Source organism: Ursus maritimus, unplaced genomic scaffold (genome assembly GCF_017311325.1).
Source record: "Ursus maritimus isolate PB19 unplaced genomic scaffold, ASM1731132v1 scaffold_16, whole genome shotgun sequence".
NCBI lineage: Eukaryota > Metazoa > Chordata > Mammalia > Carnivora > Ursidae > Ursus > Ursus maritimus.
Window position 1 is genome coordinate 61,140,196 of NW_024424008.1, and position 25,626 is coordinate 61,165,821.

The following is a 25,626-nucleotide window of genomic DNA, read 5'->3' on the forward strand; positions in this document are numbered from 1 at the left end:
TGAATAAAATTTTATTTTTTTAAAGTAACACATCAGGTGCTTTCTTACCAGATCTCTAATGAACTAAACCCGTCCTCACAAAGCTTCTCAGTTCCCCCTGGAACACAGACTCTATTGCCTGGGGCTCATTCAGCACCGAAGGCTGGGGGACAGGCCCACCTCCTGTTCCATGGCTGAGTCTGAATTCACCAAGAATTTGATGTGTGCTCGCAAGTCCCGTAGTACTCATCAGTTTAAGTATATAGTTTAATTTAAATGAATGTAAAAGGTGATATACAATACCAAGAGCTGTTGTTTCTATGAGAATTAAGCTGAATCCTGCGGAAAGACAATGAAACTGAGTCACAAATAATGGTCCTGAATTAGGTGTAGAAAAAGAACACAAATCCAGATGCCTCTGCATAAATACTGATTTTCAAGTGTTTTTTGAAATGTTTGTTCCACATTAAAAAAATTTAAACTGAAGATCATTGATGATACAGTCTGGGTATCTGGGAAGATATGAAGGTAGGGAACCCCAACACAGTTCTGCACGTGGGAAGGACTTCTATGCCAGGAGGTGCCAGCGAGAACGTACGATCACAAACTACTAAACACTGATGCTGTCACATCCTCTTCCCATTTGTTTCTCTTTCGATTTCCTTAAAGGTGTTGGGTGAGAAAAGGCTGGACCTCACCTACAACTGAGAAGCGAGAGGGAGTAAAACCAGTGTATTTTGGAGTAAAGCTTGAATTAGTGAACCCCAATGATCTACTTTTCTACAGAGGGACCTCAAACTATGCATGCAAGTAAACATCTAGTCACTTGACTCGAATGTTCCATTTCATAGGTACATAGTTTCTGTCATGGTATAATGGCATATGATGTCTATTAGAAACATAGACTGAGAAAGAAATTCTGATCTGTGTTATTCTAAGAAAGTGCTCCACAGGGTCACTGGAACATATTCCCCTGGAAAATGCAACTGAAGCAGAAATTACTACAGTGTGATTTATAGTGTAAATTAAAAAGGACTTCCGTGTCACAGAACGCCAGGCCACAGAACACCAGTGTGTATTATTATCTATAAATATCTTCTTATGTGGCATAACCCAATCAATATTCTCTGTTTCTATCCTTGAAACAGGTAAACCATTCATTTTCATTCTGTTTCATAGTCCGTTTTCATTACTCCTTGCTCCTTCCCAGAGGCAGTAGCCCTGCAGGCCTGGATGAGAAGGGACAGCAGACATAATCCTCAAGAGTGCAAACTGCTTGTGGCCTACTTGCCTTGCCTGTAGTGACGACAGCATTTAACCGGGAGGACGGGCAGAAGACTTGGAAATAAAAGCCATCCTGCATAATTGAAAGACACCAGTTCTAAAGATTATGCTTTCTTTTTTTCCTGCATGATTCCCAGGGTAAAAACAGGACACAATTAGTGATAAATAAGTCAGTAACATGATAAGAAAGTAATTCCAGGAAATACAAATGTCCCCAAATGAATGGGTCACTGTCGTGAGATGCTGAGTTCCCTCCTTGACCGTTGGCCAGTTTTCAAGGACTTACAGATCAGACATGGGGTCTCTTCCCATGGAGGGTTTATAAAACTCTCTAAGGTGACAGGGTCATAAGATAAACTCTCATGAAAATGACAGCAGCACCTTTTTCCCCACTCAGTGGAAAAGTGCTAAACTAGGAAGCGCTCGAAGTCTTGTTTCTACGGTCTCAGAATTTTCCAACAGAAAACGTCTTGTTAAGTACTCCACTGACAAATGTCATTTAGTTCCGGCTGTGCTTTACTTGACATAACCTAGAATACAATAAATCATGCCCACACATGGGGTTAGTCTCCACAGTTTTCTGTTTTCTTCAATCAAGGCAAATTTCACTGTGTTTATTTAAAAACAAAAACAAAACTAAACAAAAAAGCTTAAGAGATGCAACTGAAATCCAGTCGAGAAAGCTTAGTCATATTAGATAATATATACAGAAAAAGAGAAAATTTCTGGGTTTTCAAGCATATGAAATCCTAAATGCCTTTGAGACAAAAATGAAAATAATTGCACAAACATGTTAATGGTGTCTAAATGATATCCCAGCAGTGATGGGTAATACAGGCAATTTATGAGTAAACAACGTCCTCTGAATATTAAACATGGTAGACTGAATAAAACAAGAAAGCGCTCTGCCAAGCTTCCCGAAGTTCTTTGTTTTCACACCAGCCCACACGGTGTGGCAGCTGAGCACGCCGGTGATGTTAATAATCACATCCACCAGATTATTCTCAGAAGAGTGAGAACAAAACATCACAATGCACCTCGTACTTTACTGGTCAGAGAAGCTTCAAATCATAAATATGATCGTGTCAGACACAGAATCATGCAATTTTATTACAGAATAAAGGAGCATTAGGAGCCATTTATCTAGAGGAAAACAGCATGGCATTGTGAAAGAGACACAGGTGTCAGAGACAGGCATGAGTTTGAATGCTGGCCCCATCCACGTATGACAGCTCCCTCAGAAGCAGACTCTAAGACGGGAACGTGCTCGCAGTTTCTCTGGGAGGTACTGGGAACACTGGGAAGACAGTGAAGAAGGACAAATGGAAGAGGAATGGGGGACACCAGATAAAAGCGTGGATTACTGAACCAGCTGGCAGAGTGGGCGGCTGGACACCAGTCCCTAAGGAAAGCGTATGCCTCCGAATATCCTGCACAGAAGGGAGGAAGCTGGAGCCCGTCAGGAGAGCCACTGGTGGGAAGGTGCCTCCGGGGCACTTCTAACTGACATCCGTGGTTGGAGTAAGAACATACAGGCAGGTGTTTGCAGCTGGAAAAGCAAGATCACCGTGACAGGCCCTGGTGCTACGGGAGTGGTGCTGGCAGTGTCCTACGAGGGCGACCTTGGACATTTACACAGCTTCTCTGAGTCTCAGTTTCTCCATTCACGACAGAAACGACAGCATCTTCCTCTGTAGTTACTGTGATGATCTAGAGACCTTCCACTAAATAAATGCTGCCGACGCCCTCCCTTTGCCACCATCGCCCTTCCCACAGACCTTCCAGATGTTACCGTGAGCCACAACCCAGGGCAGCTTCTCAACACATCAGTCCAGCCTTACATTAAATTGGGCTTTTTAGTCATTTCCCACCAATGCACAAAAAACTTCAATTTAAAAAATAAAACTACATGAAGTACTATTAAATCAAGCATTGGGTAAGGTTTTTTTCATACACTAAACATAAAGTAATTGCATTTATTCCTATAAAATTGTTAATTTTTGTTTACTAATCTAGCCTTTCATATCATAAATATCAGATTAAATTCATTCGTGCTTTTTTTTTTTTTTTTTTTGTCTCTCCATTTGAGAGTTTCTTTTCTCCAAATTTTCTATTGCTCCTGTTTCTCCAATAAGATGAATGGTCAGCTGCATAAGTTAGAAATGTATTACATGTTCTGATTTTCACAAATACCACTAGTTGCTATCCAAATGAATAAAGTCCCCATCACTATCTCCTCACCTGCCATGGCTCTTTCCTCAACATCATGGGGCAATAAAGAAATTTAACAATACTAAAACAGGGACAATACTACAGTGGGGAAAAGCTTGAAGATGCTATGAACCCTAGTCCAACTAGGAGGATGGCTTTATAGCCTTGGAGAACTTTCCAAAAGGCAGCTATTTCCATACTCTAGATAAGTCACTTAAGTGTTCAATAAAATTAACTTAGTTATACTTCTTGGTTTACAAAGAAGACTTGTTTTATCCTGTACCACAAATATTTTCAGAATTAGCTATGGGATTTTAAAATATTATCATGTATTACAAAAAGACCTATAATTCAATAATGTTACTATCGTTGGTATGAATAGCATTTTAATAGGAAAAAGAAAAATTTTGAAGAGGAAATGACTAAGGTCAAAAAGCACAGAAATTCAAAACTTTATTGAAAAATAAAGCATATAAGTGTTTCAATTCTTACCTAGAGAGATCACATGTAGAAGGGAAAACACAGATAAACTTCGAAGCTCTCTATGGCTCCCTATCACCTTGGCAGCATCCAAAATTCACAAACATTAGTCACAGTAACAAGAGAGTGAATGGCAGCAGATGGCTTGGTCTTCTACTCTCTTGAATCCTAAGGTATTTACCTTTAAGGCTGTTAAGTAAGAAGTAACTAAATAAGAATGGCTTATCGTCTTGTCATTTATTCTAACAAAGACTTCGCAATCATAATTAGGACTCCTGTCAATTAGCTTTGCTAAGTTAAAGCCTGTTACCTATCAGTACTCAGCCTCCGTGAGTCATGAGGGTTCCTTGATAAATCTTACAAACAAAACCAGTCCATTACAAAGTGCACTGAATCAAGAACTCAGTTCACAAGGAAAAGCACTAGACTGAGCAGAAAGGGTTGGGGGAAAAATGCACCAAGAGTTTTGAACAGGAGCTTTTAACTAGTGCCAAAATTTTAGTTTTAATTTTGTCAAATACCCAAGAATATATTCTGATGATTACTGCTCATTTACTTCATGAACATATGTGAGAAAATACAAATTTCTCTCTGAAGGTTTAATTTAACTCACTTTGAATCCTTGCGTTTCTATAAAGAATCATTATTAATTGAAGCAGGTGGAAAACAGAAAAAGTGATGGAGTGACATGTGAAGTAAACTTATGATGCTAATAATTTATTTTGAATTATTTTGTTGGAAAAACAATATTTTAAAAATGTAAATTATTAATCCAGAATTAAATACATTCTTTAACTACATAATATCCCATAATATTTTATACCAAAAATCTATTATCTCAAGATTTCATAAAATGTATCAAAGGTTATATACATCCTAAGTTTGAATACTTAACAATTCCTTTCTAAAATTCCTATAGGAATTTATATTCCCATATATTATTTGTAATGAGGCTCATTTCCATACCCTTTTGCCAGATTTGGAAATGACTTTTTTCTCCAGTAAAATGGGTAAAAATACCATGAAATTGTTATTTGATATGTCTTTATTAACTTCTCAATGGTCATGCTTAGCAATTAATTTCTTCATTTATTCAAGAAGCATTTTCGGGGATCAATTTTCAATCATCACAGTTATTTTAAAGGACATTTTGTCCACAATGACAGGCACTTAGTAAGTTATTACTGAATAAATAAAGTAATAGGATTTAAAAGACATATGCTTTCCCTTGTAAAGCTAAGGACTTCATATACATTTGATAACACTTAGAACAAAAATCCAACTTTTTACATGTCAAAATAAAAATAATTTTTTTAAAAAACTTTAGTTAGCATACGGTAATCAAAATTAAGCTGGGTGGGGGCGCCTGAGCAGCTCAGTCAGTTAAGCATCTGACTCTTGATCTCAGCTCAGGTCTTGATGTCAGGATCCTGAGTTCAAGCCCCACCTTGGGCTCCATGCTTCACACAGAGCATACTTTAATGAATTAATTAATTTGGTGTACTTTCTTCTCTAACAGCAATATCCTTAGGTGAATTGCATTATGTTTCACTGACTATCAAAGCAATTAGTAATTAGTTAATAACTAATGTTAATTATATTACTGATTAGTTGTTAATAGCTGATTAATTGGGAATTAATACTAATTCAATGCTAACAAAATTAATACAAATCTCTACTGTATTTCCTAACAAGCTAAGAATGGTACATGACCATGTGGGTATGAGAACTCTATTACAAACACATACAGGCACATACCTTTTTAATAAAAATTAAGTAAACTGGGTATTACTGATAATGGCTTCCTGCAGAAGGGTCTTCTCCATAAGTTCTCTAATCTTTAATGTTCTTAAAAGGCATACCTAGAAATTTCTTTCCCTTTTTTCCTACTCGATCTCTATCTCAATCTACAAAATTATAACATGTTCTTTTTGAAAACAGAAAAGATAATCCCTCGCCTTCTCTCATCACACGCTCAGAGCTGACCTCACACTGCTGTGAATCCCTCAGTCCTTTAACTATTACTGTTCTCATCACAATCTATACTAGATATATATTCTTATGCACCTGCCTCTCACTCGTACGTAAACTCATTTAAGAACAAGTTTTATAAGGTCAAGAAACAGGTTCTGTTTCATGTTTTAATCGCCTTACAATCACCTCAGCATGTAGCATGTGCCCACGTCCTTCTCACTTCCCAGGAATTCTTATCCAACTATAGTCACTTCAAGTCCCCGTCAGTCTTTAGCACAATAACTAAACAACTAGGTGTGCAAAAAGGTGTATTTAACAAGTGACCCTCTAAGGCCCGGTGAACTGGGACACAGGGTGGTCTACACGGTGGGGCTTCAGTGTATGAGATGAGTAATGCCCTTCACGATTCCCACTGCCTAAGTTGTCTCATTTTAGAACTTCATGTTTTTTGAATCCACTTCAGGGTTGCTAAAAACAAACAAAAAGCCTGAAGAGCATATTTATTCTGGGGGCTGATCACGGAGACCCCTGCTTGTGCAGCAGGAACGCAAGCACATTCCTGGTTCGATGATAAAAGCCAGCAGAAGTTTAAAACAGATAACTAGCTTTAAATGTGATACACAAAGAATCTTTATACCTGAGAGCGTGCAGCCTAAACGTGTTCCACAGCTCGAGCGTGACATTCAAGTTCAACATCTTCCTGCTTTATTACATGAGGACAGTTCTGAGTTCCCAGCGACGTACAGTAATTGTTCAGTTGAAAACAACTCATAAGGAAAGAATGTTTTAACACTACATTAGACCTAGGTGACAGGTATTGATTTGACTGCCCAGTATTATTCATTTAAGAAACATTTCTCTATCTACTTTGCTAGGTGGTGGCTGCTAGAGAAAACACAGCAGCAAAGAAAAGGACACAAAGCCAGTGAGCTCATGGAGCGCCTTGTTCATGCGGCAGGGAGGGTCTCCTACAAGAACAGAGGACAAAGAACGCCAAGAGTTGAGGCATGAGGGTGGTACACTTTGGACAGATTGATCAGGGAAAGGTCATATGATAAGATGACATTGGAGCAAAATCTGGAAGGAAGGAAGGGAGGGAGGGAACCACATAGATACTATGAATAGGGCAGGGTAAGGGTAGGAGAAACCAGAAGTAAGAGATAAGAGCCATGCAAGGACTTTGCTGTAGAAGTGGAAATCTTTGAGGCTGGAGAAGATCTTAGGAAGTGAGAGCAGACAGAGAAGACAGGGTGTCCAAGGACTGGTGTTGGACTATTACAGTATTTAGAGGCTGGGTGGGGGGATTAAGGAGAGACGCCTGGATGGCTCAGTCGGTGAAGCATCTGCCTTTGGCTCAGGTCATGATCTTGGGGTCCTGGGATTGAGCCTCACACTGGGCTCCCTGCTTAGCAGGGAGTCTTCTTCCCCCCTTTCTCTGCCCCCCATGCTTGTGCCCTCACACACACTCTCTCTCTCTCTCTCTCTCAAATAAAACCTTTAAACAGTATTTGGAGGCTGGCAAGATAAAAAGAATGGAGAAGATGAAGAGTGGCCAGTGAGGAGGAAAAACCAATCAAAGCTAAATGAAGAACAGGAGTCAACAACTGATCAACTGTGTCAAATGCTGTGCATGACTTTAGTAAAACAAGGATGGAGTACTGGTGATTGGATTAGATACCAGGTAGGTCATTAGGGATAACCAAAAAAAGATAGTTTCATGATGGAGAAGGAAGGCTTACTTGACTGGATTCAAAAGAAAAATGAGAAGATAAAGGATATACAGTAAGTATTGGCAGATTCACAAGGGGTTTTGAAAAGAGAGGAAGGAAGGAAGGAAGGAAGGAAGGAAGGAAGGAAGGAAGGAAGGAAGGAAGGAAGGAAGGGAGGGAGGGAGGGGGGGAGGGAAAGAACTGCAGTGGCAATAGTTCAACTGGATATTGGTCAGCAGACTTTGTTGAATATATATCATAGATATCAGAATATATTTATACAATGATGAGCATTATACAATTCAGGAAAAATGGTACTTGTGCAGAAAAGATAGAAAATAATTTCTAGGATCTAAGTCCTTGAGTAACCAAGACTCTGGGACCCAATGCTCGTTTGGAAGGGCTTGCCACAAACACAAGACGGATAACACATCCATCAAAATAGGAAGAAAGAGTATACGGTTTTGGATATATTAGTAGATTGAGTGAATTAGTAGATTTAGATTACAGGCTCCAATAACCTGGTAGTAAGAGCTGAATGGTGGCATCCTAAGAAGACTGTTTCTCTGACTGGATCTTGCCTATGCCTTTCCTCCCTTAGAAACCCCCCCAAACCTGGTTCTGAAGCATTCAGATAAATACCATGATCTACTCAACACCTGTTTTATTTTTTGTGCAAACCAGAAATGGTTTCTGTTATTTGCAACTACTAACCCTATGTAAAGTGGCAATCATTAGAGGAGTTACTAAAGAATGATGGCAAATATCTAAACCCTACAAGAAATTTTGTCATAAATTAATAAACCATAGTTATATATATATATATATATTTTTTACAAAGTTTTCTTAATCCAACTAACTGGATATTCTTTTCAGCTACATAATCTCCTAACATAGTCTGTGTATAAGTGCCTCTAAAGCAATGGGTATTACAAGGACATCAGGTGGTACATTTATGAATTTGAACATCAATGTCAGGCATGAGATGGAATTTTAAACAAATCCTACCAGAGAATATTGTAAGTAGGTCAAGAAAGAAACAGACTTCCCTCTAATGAGCTATATCATATAAGCGCCTCCCAAAGATCATATAAGGAAAAGGCACCCTTGGTAGAAGTAGTAGCTGTTACTATATAAGACCATATTCCACAGAGAATTCCTGAAAACTGAATCACTTGTAGTTTAAAACTGAGAAAAGCAGAGAAGCTAAATCTGATTCAAACCCACAGCCTTTCAAAACATAATCCGGAACAATAACATTTTCACAATACTATGTTGGTTGTTATGTGGAAGTATCAGTAACTAGCTCCTAAGACCACATATCTCTTATTGTCCAGGACAATCGGATGTCCTACATTTCATCCCACCCCCCCATATTTCCCCATACACATCAAAAAATGAAAGGGGCTAAAAATTTTTGTACTTGTTATGTCAAACTCTATCTCCAGAGACCCTCTGCAAGCCAGAAGAATATAAAAACTTTTATCATATTTTGTTATTCAACTTAAGGATCTGAAAAAATGTGGTATTTTCCACATAAAGATATATTTTATTTAAAGGTGCATAGGCACACATCCCACTCCAGTATTCAATAGCGACACCGTCATCATCCATCCTTAGAATTCACTGGGTCTTCAATTAGTTTTTTTTAGTATCATTCTTTCTTTTTTTTAAGAATTTATTTATGTATATGAGGGAAAGAGAATGAGAGAGAGAGAGCATGAGAGAGGGGAGGGTCAGAGGGAGAAACGGACTCCCTACTGAGCAGGGAGCCCGATGCGGGACTCAATCCCATGACTCCAGGATCATAACCTGAGCAAAGGCAGATGCTTAACCAACTGAGCCACCCAGGTACTCTAATATGATTCTTGAATGAGCATCTGCTTTCAGGCTTCTCCAAAAGGAAGATGACGGCCTTTTTTGGTCCCATCATTTGAAATTGTTTTTCACTTATCCCCAAATCCATTTTTATGTTGCTTTCTAATTATAAAAATGCTTATTTCAACACAAAGGACATTTTCACTTGAAGTGTAATCAACAGAATATTAATTTGACTTTAATAATCTTCTTTCATCCTTTCTGAGCAAAATTGCTGACAGCAAAAGACCAGAGTGGGCCCAGGCCAAGCTGAGAAATGGAATACAGTTTGATTCTAGTGTGGGTCCAGGGCTCTATCTGTCGCTCCCCCGTGGCTAGCGGTTTGGGGACGAGGCCTACCAGACTAAGGATTATCCCTCTTGGAGCAGCAGCCCATACTCCAAAATTAAGATTCTCCTTTCTCTATCCCACCCTCACCCGTTCAAGTTAGGCTTTCAAACACTCTCCAAAGTAAAAACAATGATTAGCAGTACTGCCTCGTCCCGTCTGGGGCCCTGTGATTGTGTCACATGATCCAGCTCCAGCAACGCTCCCAGCCGCCCGTGACGTGGGTGCTATTACTCCCGGTTTAGACATGAACACTCTGTTCTAGTTTACAAAACTGAATCCAAGGGGGAAACACACTCTACTGTGGTGTTTTCAAAGTATAGTATTTCTAACTCTATTTGTAGATTTAAAAGTTCTGTAAATAAAGATACCACATGAGCGTATGTATCTCAGCTTTTGTACTTAAAACAAATGAAAGGGATTTTTAAGAGTTAAAAATAAAACTTTCTCCTAAGCCTACTTAATTACAGATATGACAATTTTAGCATTTCTCTGAACTGTTCTTAAGAAAAAACGCTGCTTCCCTTTATTTTAATTTTTTTTTTTATTTTCCAAACTTTTGTGGTCAAAAAGTTTCCCAGTGTTGAAACACTAGACTGTCATGTTCAGACTGAGTCCCCTTGCAAAGCTCTTTCCATCTAGGGTTTATGTAGCTTGCAAATAGGTTGATAGAAACGGAAAATTCACTTTCTAGCCAGCATTTTTCTTTAAACGAGGTCACCTTTCTTTAATTCTCTGCAGATAAAGCCTAAGAAGACTATATTTGGCCAGGCCAACTCAGACAGCAGACCAGAAAGGAAGCCGTATGGCTCCGCCTGATGGGGCTGCCAAAGCTCGTTTCGGGTCTGTGCTTCCTGCCCATCGGCTTCCTCACAAAGAAAATCCACAGGGAACCAGGTGGGGGGAAAACACACTACAGTCTCTGATCATTTGATCTATTTTGTATTAGCCTAAGCCAAAATTTATTTTTTACTTCTCTACTAAAACCTTTATCAGCAAAACAGTTTCTATATTTCTAACGTACATCTGATTCTGGAAGGGCTAATCTGATTTCAGCTATTCCCACGATGCAGCCGCATTCTCACTATAAAATTCTGGAAGATAAAATTATTATTTTCTCTGAAGTTACATCTGTTTGGTACAAAACATAATCAGCTACTTCACATGATCAGTTTCGACAAATAATTTAAATAAACAAGACCTAAATATGAGAATTTTGTGTTTGTAGTTTTTTCCATGATTCTCTAAATTGAAATGTTGTAGGACAGAAAACAATCAATCAAAACGCAATGGCTAACTTATCCCTTCTCGTAATGCTCCCCTGAGCAAGAGCCGTGCACATGAACACAGAACCAGCTTCTGTGTATCATGAATCTTTAGGACAACAAGATGCTGAGCAATACTGATTCGGACACCTTGTCACGGGGATGGCCAGGGGACCAGTATTTTTAGTGTACAGATACCCTAAGAGAAGGTTTTATATACTTCATCCAATGTCACACTTTCTTCTTGAGAGGTTCAAAACCAAAAACCCAATACTAGAAACATTTTCTCGAAGTACCAATGTGGTAGGAGACTAACTTTTATGGCAATATTCATAAAACTAAGATAACTCGGAGCAGTGATCTTGCCCTATCCAGATAGCCAGAATGCTGCATTACAGAAGGACCACGCTTGGGTTCCTCCAGGGGAGGCAACGGGTCACAAATGGAAAAGGCTGTGTAAAGCTAGACTTAGTCATTTCCAAAAAGTTTTCCGTGATCTTGATTTGTGGTTTTCAGAGTCACATTATCAAGTCGAGATTAATGCTTGTGTAGTATTTGCCTATTCTCTGGGAATGAATGAACCCCTTTTACTGTATAATGATTCCATAAAAAGAAATGTGTGAAATCATTATGGCTTAAAGGTCTAAGTAACTGAGCACATAGTTTATTTGATTCTACAATTTGGTGGTAGAAAGGAAACCTTTTAGAAAATCTTTAATGGGGCACCTGGGTGGCTCAGTCAGTTAAGCATCTGTTTTCGGCTCAGGTCATGATCCAGGGGTCCTGGGATCCAGTCTCACATCGGGCTCCCAGCTCAACGGGGAGTCTGCTTCTCCCTCTGCCTTTGCCCCTCTTCATACTTGCTCTCTCTCAAATAAATAAATACAATCTTTAAAAAAATATCTTTGCTAGATTCGTGTATTTAATTTCATGAGACAACTTCCCATAAGAAGAAAGTTTGAATAATCTGAGAAGAATGTGTAAGTATAAACACATTTGGATTTGTATCTTATTACTATCTGTAATACCCCCTTATATGCTGAAAATAGTTCTTTTTCCTCTACTTTACTTTCCTATATACTCTTTCTCCACAGATATGCAGAGCTTTTCTCCCTATTTTTTTTTTTTTTAAGATTTATTTATTTATTTATTTGACAGAGAGAGACAGCCAGCGAGAGAGGGAACACAAGCAGGGGGAGTGGGAGAGGAAGAAGCAGGCTCCTAGCGGAAGAGCCTGATGTGGGGCTCGATCCCAGAACGCCAGGATCACGCCCTGAGCTGAAGGCAGACGCCCAACGACTGCGCCACCCAGGCGTCCCTCTCCCTCCTATTTTTGAACTAAGTAAAATAAGCCTAATCTCCTTTATTCCATCACAAAATCTTTGATTTTAAAAACTCTTGCTTTCCTGGGGCGCCTGGATCCTGGCGTTCCAAGATCGAGTCCCACATCGGGCTCCTCTGCTGGGAGCCTGCTTCTTCCTCTCCCACTCCCCTGCTGTGTTCCCTCTCTCGCTGGCTGTCTCTCTGTCACATAAATAAATAAAATCTTTAAAAAAAAAACAAAAAAAAACCTCTTGCTTTCCTAAATGAACCACTATTAAAACTGACGAGCAATACTGAAGTATAAACAGTTTTGAGAGGGGGGTTGGGTGGTTTTTTTTATGCTGTTTTTAATTGTTCCTGCGGGCATAATCACATGCAGACATGTTTGAAAACCACTGAACTAGGGACAGCAAGCATACCTCGCTGATCCAAATGACTCTTTACGTGAAACCACAGACCTGTGACATCTATGTTTGTCTCTAAATCACAGCTAACCAAGGTAAAATCCATTTCATTAGACTCTGTAATTATACATCAATGTCAAAAGTTAAGCACCCATGAATATAAACGTTCCGATGTATCAGGCCACTACTGACCAACAGACGTGCAGAATCAGAGAGAAGTTCATTTGCTGTGATTCTTACCTTTATTTTCTCTCATTAATCCTTATAATCTATGTGATTATATCTGGAAGAATAAATGTATCTGTAATATTTAAAACATCCTCTAAATTTCTTCTTTTTCTTTAAATGACTTTCAGAAAATATAAGCCCCGTAGCAGAGCCTCACTAGGGATAACGATTCCTTAATATGGACAGGGAATCGTCATGGACTCCGTGCACTGGTCATCTATGCCACTGTTACCAAAGTTAGGGTGCTTTTTTGGCTTATAATTAAAAGTAAGCACAAAGTTTACAAATTAGAAAACTTTGTCGTGACTGTGAAATCTAACTGACCAATCAAAACCCTCTCTAACCTCTTAATCCCCACACAATTCTCCTCTCGCCTTCTTTCCCATCTCACATACACTCACACACACATTTGATTCTCTTGCTTTCATTCTATCTTTCTACCTGGTAATTCTCAGTCGGGCTCCAGTATACACAATCCCTTCTCTGCTTACAGTATTCTTACTTCATTTAGTTCAATTAACATAGGTTAGAATTGTCCAAAGGGAAAATAGCTATTAGGAATCAACACAGGGGAATGAGAAAAATATATGATTAATTCCTGGCTCTCCCTTTTCACTTGATGATCATGGGTAAATGAAATAAAAGTGCTGAATCTCTATCCTTTAAACTATAAAGTGAAGCTAAAATTAAATATCTGCCTACCTCATAGAAATCATGGTAATAACAAATGAGATAATTTCCCTGTGGATTTCAATGTGATGGTAAATTTTTAGTTATAATTCAAATTTTGAAAAGAGGTGTAACAATGGAGGCAACCTAAATTTTAAATCCTAAACTTTGTGTGTGCACATGCATGTGTGTGTTGACTAACGATAAAGGCAACTCGAATATTCAGATCACCCATAGTTCATCCCTATAGTATAACTAGGATAGACTTTACTGTGATAATAAATTTACATTTATATATAATGTAAATGGGACATAAAAGGGCAAAAAGAAACAGAGTAAACTCAGTCAGGTAGAACTCGCCTTTAATAGGGGAAAGTGTGGCAAGTTTGTGGTTTTATAAGGACCACTAAGTAGAGGGGCGGCTGGGTGGCTCAGTTGTGAAGTGTCTGCCTTCGGCTCAGGGCATGATCCCGAAGTCCTGGGATCAAGCCCCATATCGGGCTCCCTGCTCCGCTGGCAGCCTGTTTCTTCCTCTCCCACTCCCCCTGCTTGTGTTCCCTCTCTCACTGCCTGTCTCTCTCTGTCAAATAAATAAATAAAATCTTAAAAAAAAAAAGACGGCTAAGTAGAGTTTATACCCAGAAGCAGAGGGCGCCATACTGAGTGCTACCATCAAAATCTAAAACTGCTCTTCATAAGATATTATGATAAAAGTAAAAAGGTAATTCACAGATGGCGAGAAAATATTCCCCCTCCCTCATGTATTTATAAACTTCCAAGCTCTCTATGTGTACACACATACACATATTTATCTGTCAAAGATTTAATCTAGAATGTGAATAACAATAGGAAGACAAGTGACCCAATAGCGCATGAACAAAGATTTCAACAAGTACTTCATTAAAGAAGATATATTAATGGTCAATAAACACATAAAAAGCTGCTCAACATCACGGGTTACTGGGAAAATGAACATTAAAAGTACAATGTGATACTACCTACCACACACCTATTAGAATGGCTGACATGTAAAAGCCTGACAAAAACAGGCGTCGATATGGACATGAAGTCACGCGACTTTTCTTTTTTTTTTTTTTTTAACATCGGAAAAAATATAAAATGTTTCAACCACCTTGAAAAAAAGCTTGGCAGTTTTTTATAAAGAAAAAAATATACCTGCTGTATGACTTGAGAATTCACTCTTAATTTTTAACCAAGGGAAATAAAAATGCATATGAAGACACAGATCTATGAATATCCACAGCACTTTTATCCATAATAATTCAAGCCTGGAAAAAACCCAAATGTCCATCAACAGGTAAACAGACAAACTGGAGTATTTCCATACACTGAAATACTACTAAGTAAATAAAGGGGAGGGGACCTACTGACATGTGCTAAAATATTAATGAATTTCAAAGATATTATTTTCACTAAAAAAAGGCAAATAACTACACAGCATATTATTCCACTTATATGAAATTCTAGGAATGGCAAAACTAATTTGTAACGACCAGAAGACTGGTGCTCAGCTGGGACTCAGAGCAATACAAGAGGAACAGGAGATTTGGGGGGATAGGATATAAATGGTCCGTATCTTGCCTGTGGTGGTGCTTATCAAGTGCACAAATTTATCAAAACACATCAAAATATAAATTTTAAATGGACGTATTTTATAGTAAGTAAATTATAAAGTCGATTCATAGAATTTTTCTTCAGAAAAAATGAAAGTGTTATTTCGTTATCTAACAAGTTAGAGCCTGAGCTAAAGACATTTAACCAGAAAAATGAGACCTTTTATAACACTAAAAATGACGATTTGCATAAAGACATAACAATTATCACTATCCACAAACCAAAACACAACTTTTTAAGAGCAGAAATCGCAAGAGACGCAAGGGGAAGTATTTGGAATAGCACCGATAATTGTACCTAACATGCCACTCAGTCAGAGACACATCACATGGACAAAAACAATAAAGACACATAGAAGCCCTGAAGCACAGAGAAAGGAAAATAGATATTATGAACATACATCCAGCTTTGCATCCCTACGATAACTGATAACTTTCAAATCCATACTAAATATTTTAAAATGTTAACATTTTTTCAGGTTATTAAAAAGCCTCAATAATTACCATAAATTAAAAATTACAGAAATCTCTTTCAAAGGAACAAAAAAACAAGAAACCATCTTTCTTAGAAATTCGTATGTGGGGGCACCTGGGTAGCGCAGTCGTTAAAGCGTCTGCCTTCGGCTCAGGGCGTGATCCCGGCATTCCGGGATCGAGTCCCACATCAGGCTCCTCCGCTATGAGCCTGCTTCTTCCTCTCCCACTCCCCCTGCTGTGTTCCCTCTCTCGCTGGCTGTCTCTCTGTCACATAAATAAATAAAATCTTAAAAAAAAAAAAAAAAAGAAATTCGTATGTGTATATGTGTCATGCCTGTGTGTATAGCTTGAGCTAAGAGAGGTATAAAAACTTGCATGCAGCCTTTCTAGAAAATGATAAAGGTACTACATAAACCATAAGCCATGGGATAAAAGTAAAGCAGTGATACACAAGATTCATAGTTTTAAATTCAAAATTTGAAATACTCAAATCAAGAGAAATTAGGAAGAAATCAAAATAAAAATGTTATATCTTTTCGAATAAGAAGAAAGCAAGCATAAGAGAAAAAATAAACATAAAAGTAACAGAAAGCAGGTAAGAGGTTAGAAATAAAAAATCCAATCAAATAATTAAGCCACAAGGCTATTTCAATTAAAAAGGCACTGAACAAGATAAGCAGGTAGCAACCTCATTAAAAATAAATGGAAAAGAATCTACTCTCAGAAACAAAAATGACAAGGAAAATAACCATTGAAACAAGATTTAAAAGTCTATATTGCACTCAATCTATTCGAATATACTTGAAAATCTAGATGAAATGGATAACATTATAGAAAATTATAGTTTCCCAGAATTGACCTAAGTATAGAAGTATGAAGAGACTAATTTCTATAGGAAAAAAAAAAATGAGGATTTCCTAAAAATCTACAACACGGACAGATAATTATATGGTGGAATTCTATAAAATCATCAACAACCAGATAATTCCAGTATTCTTTAAACTCTTCCCACCAAAGAAAAAGAAATTTTCCAAATGTCTTGTTGGTAACTACTGGAACACCAATACTCAACCCTGATAAATACTGTTAAATATAAATACAAGAAAAAATGAAAGGCCGATCTAAATCATAAATGCCCATGTAATGAGAAAAACATGTAAAATTCTAAATAAAATACGAGCAAACAGAACCTATCAGTGTATAATATCACACTACAAAATAATACGTCTTGATTTGCTGGGGTTTATTCCGGGACTACGAGGATAGCCCAGTATAAGCAAACCCAGTGATGTACTTCCAAAGTTAAAAACAGTATGATTACCAGTCAAAGGTCACTGAACAAATCCAACACCCACTCCCAGATACACATAAACAGATTTCCTTACTTAATGCTGACACAGACCGAACTTCTGCTAAGATCAGGAATAAGACAAAGATGTCTGGTAACACTACCTTTTTTCAGACAGATTATTAGAGATTTTGGTCAAAGCAATCAGTTGGGAGAAAACAGGGCATTTTTACTAGAAAGGAAGTGAAGCAGTAAAACGAGGTGTACTTGCAGGGGTTACGATCCCGTACCTGGAAAACCCAACAGATTTATCAGACAGAAGAAACAATGTCCATCTAATTGTTTGCAAGTTCTTTAAATTGAGAAAAAAATTGTGTCTCCTTAACAACCAGCAGTAGTCTTTGCTTTGCTCTGTGAAGCCACATAGAATACGTCTGAGTCTTCTTCTACATAAACTTTTTTTAAAATTTGATAAAACAAAAACAAAAAACTTTGCCATTCCCGAAAATCTGTTTTTATTTAAGAATGCCTGAATCTCTCAAATAGTCCTCAAATGGTTATCAGTCTTCTGTTTGGTTTTTTTTTTTTTTTCTTTTTGATAGACTATTTGGTTAAGATCCCCCTTAAAATATTGCCACCAAACTGGGACAGTATTTGGTCAGTATGGCATAAACTCGGCATAAACTAAGAGCTAGCCTATTGCTGTCCTGCATCTTAAGACAAACATGTAACTTACATCTTGAACTGCGACACTTTCCAGATTGAGAGGTGATGTGATAATAATTATGCTGGGACAACAGGGATGAGATGAGTCTGTCCTTTTCAGACGGGGTTGTCTGCCCCTCCACCGTGAACCTGCGTTCTCTATTTCTGTTCATGGAACCTCTATGGAAGGCACCGGATTAGGGGCAAAAGGGTCCAGACAGGCATATTTTGTACTGACAAGAATGCGTGACCCTAAACCAGTCTCATTGATCTGAGCCTCAGTTTCTTATCTGTAAGAACTGGAATAAATACCTTTTGAAGTATTTGTGAAATACAAAGTTCATATGAAAAATCAGAAAAATACATTTCCAATGGCCTGATAGCACTGATTTTCATGTAACGAATGCGTTGTGTACGTGGGCGAAATACTGTAATAGTAACGGAGCAGCACCCTTGTGGACGGCCTGCCAGTATCTCCATTATCTCTAGTCCTCACGAGAAAGCTGAAGAGCGGGGGTAAGAGGGCCTGTGGCAGGTGACAACAGGTGACTGCCCAAGTTGTAACTGCTGGGAAGCAGGGACATCGAGGGATACCTGACAGTTTTGTGCGTCTTTTCTAAAACTCTGAGATAACTCAAACATTCAAAAATCACAGACAATAATATAATAAGCATTATGCACTGGCCATCGATCGATGATGAACCCTACCATGTTGCTGTGTTTGACTCCGTTGTTTTTTTTTTGTTTTTTTTTTTTTTAACAAACACACGGTGGATACAGTAAAACCCCTGTGAATTTTACCTGAATTGCACTCATCACCAGCTTTCCTAAAAGCAGCGCCGTCTCTACTTGTTCTTGCTCGTTCCATGAGCATCGGCACAGTGTTATTTGTGTTTTGTGACCGTACATAAGTGAACTGAGATTCACACATTATGTAGTAATTTGAATTTTTTCAACTTTATATTTTTATGTTGATCTACTTGACGTCAACATGAAGCACTAACCTACTCATTTTTTCCTGTATTTCTCCATCGTCTTGTTGAACATTTAAGCTGCTTCCAGTGCTTAATAAGTGGAAACAATGGCGAGGTGAATATCCATGACCATAGTTCGCTCTCATACGTGGGTGAGAGCCTCGGAGCTGGCCACTTTCCTAATCCTTCACAGACCTGACATAACCCTTCTTCACCCCGCCTTGCAGTCTAGAGCCGGGACGCCAGGCTCCCAGGCCAGCTGGCCTTCTCAATTCCTGCCAACACAAGGAAGTGGCCAACAATGTGAAAGGGAGAGGAAAGAGCAGTGGGGGAGGGAACGTCCTTCCTGCTTTGAGGTGGTCCTGCATCTCTCCAGCAGTGGGAGACATGTGCAGGGCTCCAGACTCAAACTCCTTCCCATCTGCCCAGCTGCCCTGCAGGGCATCTGTGGTGTCCTGGTACCAGTACGTGCCTCCCACCCACCATGGGTGGAGCGCCAGCCCGTCCATCATCTCTACCATAAATCTACAAAGCAAACATCTCATCCCGGACGGAGGTCATTCCAGAACCACAGACACAGACACACACAGGCACTTGCCCCTTACACGTTCCTGTAGTTCTCAGTGCTTCTACAAGGGCCTTATTAAGAAACAGGTAAATTACTTGATCAAGGGAATACTCAAGATGGAAAATTATAGGCTTCAGTAAAATGAATGACCTGAAAACTCAATACATCAATTTATGGAAATTTCCTTTTCTATTCATTGCCTGAGTGCTAATGAAATGCAACAATGAATATTTTCATTTATTTATGTACCTAATACTTCACACCCCTTGAAAGTATTTCAGAATATTCAGAATATGACAGGCACATTAATTAAAATGGTAAAGAACATTTTCTGCATGCTGATATTTTAAAAGGACTTCACATCATGAAATGTGTATTATTAGCTTTGTAATGGAAAGAATCAGAATTAAATTATTATTAAAAAAAAAAGATTGCTGCACCAAAGAGTGCTATTTAGCTTTCTTCAAAAGTAAGCCAGTAATGGAATATGAAGCTTAGAGGTGAGTAGAGTTAAAAAGAGAACAAAATGTCCTGGAAAACATTACATTTATAATGGTTTTACTATGACTCTCTAACTATGCCACGGGTTCTGAAGTTTGAGCGGGGATGTGATGGAAAGCTGTCCACAGTTCACGTCCCCCCCCATTAGCCAGGGCCCCATGCACCGGTCAAGGGCAGCACGTAAGGCTTACAGACGGTCAGAGCTTCTCAGTCCAGGCTCAACGAGAATGGCACAAAATCTGTGGTAAGCCCTCACAAGAACACGAAGCCGCTAAGAGGTGTGGCTCTTCCGTGGGAGATTAAAGACGTGCAAGTTCAAGAAGTGGCCAAGGAGAAGACACCTCTGCTCTGCTACTCTAGGCAGCCATGTTCATTCACACACTGGATCTCTGAGCATCGAACGTAAACCTACCTGTTCACAGAGGAAGGGGATCCCGGTCCTGCCTGGTGTCTGCCTCTGCTTCATAGTCTCATTCCCTAAAGGGACAGGCTGTTTGTGGACAATGTAGGGCTTTGGTCACAGTGAAATCACCGTGTGTGCGTGTGTGCACGCACGTGTGCGTGTGCATGAGTGGGAAGTGGGAGAAGGAGAAAACTTCACTGTGCACCATGTTAATCCACATTCATTTTCTACTGAGAGGTGAAGACAGGCCTGGATGAACACATATTCCCCAAGGTGCTCATCAAAAGTAACACGTCAAAGCCTATCTACTCATGACACCAAAAATAAAGACATGGAAGACTTGAAAGAAAAGAATCAATATTAAATATTTGCAGTTTGTATTTTTACAAACATAGGCTCTTAAAGAACATATGCTCCATAGTGAATAAAAGGAGGACCAGTGAAAGGAATAAAACAGAGGAGAAAATGCTCTGAGTTAAGAGTGTCCTGGGTTCTAATTCTAATTCTCCCCTCAAATATCAATGTGACTTTGCAACAGGTCACTTGTTGGGTTAACTTCCCTGATCTGAAACACAAAGCAGCTAAAAGAGGAGGTTTCTAAGGATTCTCTACTCTGACACCATGACACACTAGCACCTAGCTATTTCTTTGTGTGTTTGGACTCAGGATCAGAGTTGGTACACAGGAAATTTGATGAAATGTACAACTTTTATACTCTAGCTAAGAAAGGTAAGTAACAACCACATAGAAAACGTTTACCTGCCACAGGCGAAGTACCACTGAGCATCCCAGATCTGGCCACATTTTTATATCCACCTCACTGACCTCGAGACTTTTTAGTTCCTAACTTCCTTTCTGGTCAGTGTAGGGGAAGAAACTGAGAGGCCTAATATTTTATTTAAATCCTAATCAACCTAACGCAAGAGGGTATTTGGATTTTGCCTTATCACATACCCTTTCTTTCAGTAAAAACTTATGAAATTTTGGGGAAAAATATTTCAGTGGTGATTTATTTCATATTAGATCATAATAACCTAAGCTTAACATTTCAGATGATTTACGAATGTAACCAAATGATGTGAGAAAATGAAGAAGAGATTGATTGTTTGGAAATTTCGATGCTAAAACACTTTCAATGAAATATTCTCTCCTGAAAATCTCTCTTATACAGACTGGAAAGCTATAGCTCATGAGAAGAGATTATATTCAAATTGAGAGAGCTTTAGGTTTTAATAGGAAATCATTACTACACTTCAAATTAATATATAAAATATGTTTTCGAAATTCTTTTCATGCTCTTTAAATTTTATGGTAATTTCATTACTATGATCTTTTTTGCTAATTAATGATTGCAATTTCTTTTAGGTGATTAACAGTTCTTTCTAAAAATTCTGGCTCCCTTGAGAACTTCTGAAAATATGGTTATATTGTCCTGACTAGTATGCAATGCAAGAGTGGAAAATACGGACAATGCCCATTGCAACATCACAAAAGTTAGGCTTAACATGACCTAAAAGTTATTGTTGTTGGTTTTCCCCAGCTGGTGCAAGACAGATTTCTAATGATACCTTAATATCCGAGCTTAGTTCTTTATGACGACCTTGCTACGTTTTGAAAGGGGTTGTGAATCACAGCTCAAGATGATCGTTTAAAACATCCTGTTACAGAAATGTCTTGCAGTTGTTACTGTTTCATGAGCCCTCACGAGCCCTCATGCACACTACCAACATGGTTCCTTCCTTACAGCAACAGGAGTTTTTTAAAAACACGAAATTTCACATTTAGAACCTCACAAAGAAAAGAATACATGGGATTTGAAAGAAAGGCAGAACATTTCTCTCAGATGTGCTCAGGCTTAGGAAATCAACGTAGCAAGTACCAAGCTGTGCAAGGAACAGTGTACTAGAAACCAGGAGCCTGGGCTCTGCGGTTAGCGCAGTTATCTGACAGTCTCGGGGCCGACGTGAATCCTGTAACTCTTCAGTGTTTTTACCTAAATAATGAAATAAGAGTAGGCATTCCACTGACCTCATGGAGTGTTGTGAAGATAAATGAATGGACTTCATAGCACCACAGGAATATCTTCAAAATAGTGTTTAGCAAATGACATTAAATTGCATTACTCACCTGCTTTCCCCACCAGGCTGGAAGGTGCTTGAGGCCAGGGATCATGTCTGATGCTTCTTCACATCCCAACACATTGTCTGAAACACAGTTGGTTTGATAAATAGTTGAGTGAATAAATACTTGAACCAAATGGGTTCTATATAGCAGGCTACTGAAACTCTGAAGGAATACCAGTGACCCCTAAAGTAAAAGCTACCACTCCTGAGACCCAGATGTGGGGTGGTCAGCCAGGGTTCTCCACTTACAAAATTAAGGTACCCAAAGTAAAGACAAACAAAAAAAATCACTTGCTGCAGGAAGAAAGTATTAGAACTTAAATGTTTTTTCATCCAAATTTTAAAGACAAAAGTTTTGTGACATTTAATAATCTGATTGAAACGTGAATCCTCTGTCATTTCAAGTGAACACATGCCAGTAACTTCAGGAAGAGTGGTCATTCCTGGAGGAGTGGGTGACCTCTCACTTCCACACGTTTTCAGCACGTGGCTACACACTGTAAACCATTATACAGATTTATGGATCCTTTTGTCAGCTTTCCTGAAATTAATCCTCTAAAAATGGCCAATTAGCTTTAAAATAACTTTGTAAAGGAACTATACATTAAAAATAATTCCTAATAATGCATACGAAAGAATTGATGCTTCTTTTTATCCTAAAATGAGTTTTTCATCAGCCCACATTATGAAATGAAAACAATAATCTAAACTCTCTATAAAGAAGTTAAATAAAAAGGTTCTGAAGTACCTAGGGCACCATTAGAAATAGAAATTTACACTCACTAGTATGGAATTAAGTACCATTAATATATGAAACTTATTAATTTTAAAATATTGTTCATCTCATATTTTGATTATATTATATATTTTATGCATTTATAATATAGGTAATATATTGGTACAATATAATTTTTAGAGTAGTGGTACTAACATAATTTAAAGATTATATATGTTAGGACTATGTAAAGTGGTTTTTACTGAGAGAGTTAAAAACTTTAAGACCTCTGAGAGAAAAGTGACAATAATAGTTAACGTTTACTGGTCATACTATATAACAATATAAAATAATTTCCTCCATTATCTTGGTCCTCATGAATTTCTAAAACTATTATCACTTTATTTTTTAAATATGTAAAATCGGACATATCAGACAAAGGGCTAGTATCCAAGATCTATAAAGAACTTACCAAACTCAACACCCAAAAAATAAATAATCCAGTCAAAAAATAGGCAGAAGACACGAGTAGACATTTCTCCAAAGAAGACATACAAATGGCCAACAGACACATGAAAAAACGTTCAACATCACTCGGCATCAGGGAAACACAAATCAGAACCACAATGAGATACCACCTCACACCAGTCAGAATGGCTAAAATTAACAAGTCGGGAAACAACAAGTGTTGGTGAAGATGCGGAGAAAGGGGAACCCTCGTGCACTGTTGGTGGGAATGCAAGCTGGTGCAGCCACTCTAGAAAACAGTCAGTTAAAAATAGAACTACCCTATGATCTAGCAATTGCACTATGAGGGATTTGCCGCAAAGATACAAATGTAGTGATCCGAAGGGGCACATGCACCCCAGGGTTCATAGCAGCAATGTCCACAGTAGCCAAATTATGGAAAGAGCCAAGATGCCCTTCAACAGATGAATGGATAAAGAAGATGTGGTCCATATATACAATGGAATATTACTCAGCCACCAGAAAGGATGAATACCTACCATTTGCATCAACAGGGATGAAACTGGAGGAGATTATGCTAAGCGAAATAATCAGAGAAAGACAGTTATCATAGGGTTTCACTCATACGTGGAATATAAGAAAGAGCGCAAAGGATCACAGGGCAAGGGAGGGAATACAGAATGGGAAGTCATCAGAGAGGGAGACAAACCATAAGAGACTTTTTTTTTTTTTTTAAGATTTTATTTATTTATGTGACAGAGAGACAGCCAGCAAGAGAGGGAACACAGCAGGGGAGAGGGAGAGGAAGAAGCAGACTCCCAGCTGAGGAGCCCGATGTGGGACTCGATCCCGGAACGCCAGGATCACGCCCTGAGCCGAAGGCAGACGCTTAATGACTGCGCTACCCATGCGCCCCGAGACTCTTAATCATAGGAAACAAACTGAGTGTGGCTGGAGGGGCGGTGGATAAGGGGATGGGGTAATTGGGTGATGTGCATTAAGGAGGGCATGTGATGTGATGAGCATTGGGTGTTAAATACAACTGATGAATTACTGAACACTACAACTGAAACTAATGATGTACTATATATTGGCTAATTGAATTTAAATTAAAAAATCGGATATAATCACTCGTACACCTTTTAGGTAAGTTATGAATTATAAAAATGAAAGTACCATTGTGAACTCAGAACCTTAGAAAAAGAATACTACAAATAGCCTATAATCCACTTTTGGGCTACTCCCTTGGTCTTCAACCCCAGATGATCACCACCATGAACTTCAGTGTTGATCACCACAGTGCCATCTTTGAATCACAAATGGGTGTATCCTTCAATACTGGGCTTAGTTTTGTGGGCTAGCATGCTGGGTTCAGTCTTCTGTGACCTGCCTTTCACCTAAGATGATGATCCCACGATTATTTCATAGATGCGTCTCATTTACTTGCAGGGCTCTATAATGTGTGTATGTACCAAGGGATTTTTCCTTTATTTTTCTATTTTCATTTATATTCAGTACTGTTATGGACATTTTTGCATATTTTCTAGTACATCAATGTGACAGCAAGCTTAAGGTGTATTTTTAGTAAAAGAATGACAAGAGAGTAAGGAATGTGCATGCTCAATTTCACAAAAAAAAAAAAAAAGCTCAAGTATTTTGCAAACTGGTTAGGCGAATCTGCAGTGACTAACAAAGGCAGGTGCTTCAGCTTTGCTCACAAGTGGTTTCGTGCAGTAGTCTTCATCTCATTTCTCTGTACAGCAATCAAGTTCACTATTCATTTATGTCTCATCGGTTTACCATAAAAACTTGATAGAGTCTTCTCTATAAATTATATCAGTAATTATTCCTAATATTCTTTTTGTGTGTGTCTCTCTCTCTTCCCACATGCTTTGATTCATTTCAACAAGCTTTTATTCTTTTTTTCTTTATGTAACATTGATTTCAATTTCACAGATTTCAGTCTTAAACTTTATTAACCTGTCCTAATTTCTCTAGGTTTATTGTTACCCTATGTTATTCTTATAAAAATGACTTCA

At 38.4% G+C, this 25,626-nt stretch overlaps 1 long non-coding RNA gene across 2 annotated transcripts in view; it reads right to left on the reverse strand.

Moving 5' to 3' along the window:
• LOC103662445 overlaps positions 1–25,626 on the reverse strand; it is a 512,157-nt gene that overhangs the window by 254,329 nt on the left and 232,202 nt on the right. For both annotated transcript variants that reach the window (XR_568454.2, XR_005835098.1), the window contains exon 5: positions 22,409–22,485. This is a non-coding gene — a long non-coding RNA (uncharacterized LOC103662445). The remainder of the gene's footprint in view (positions 1–22,408; positions 22,486–25,626) is intronic.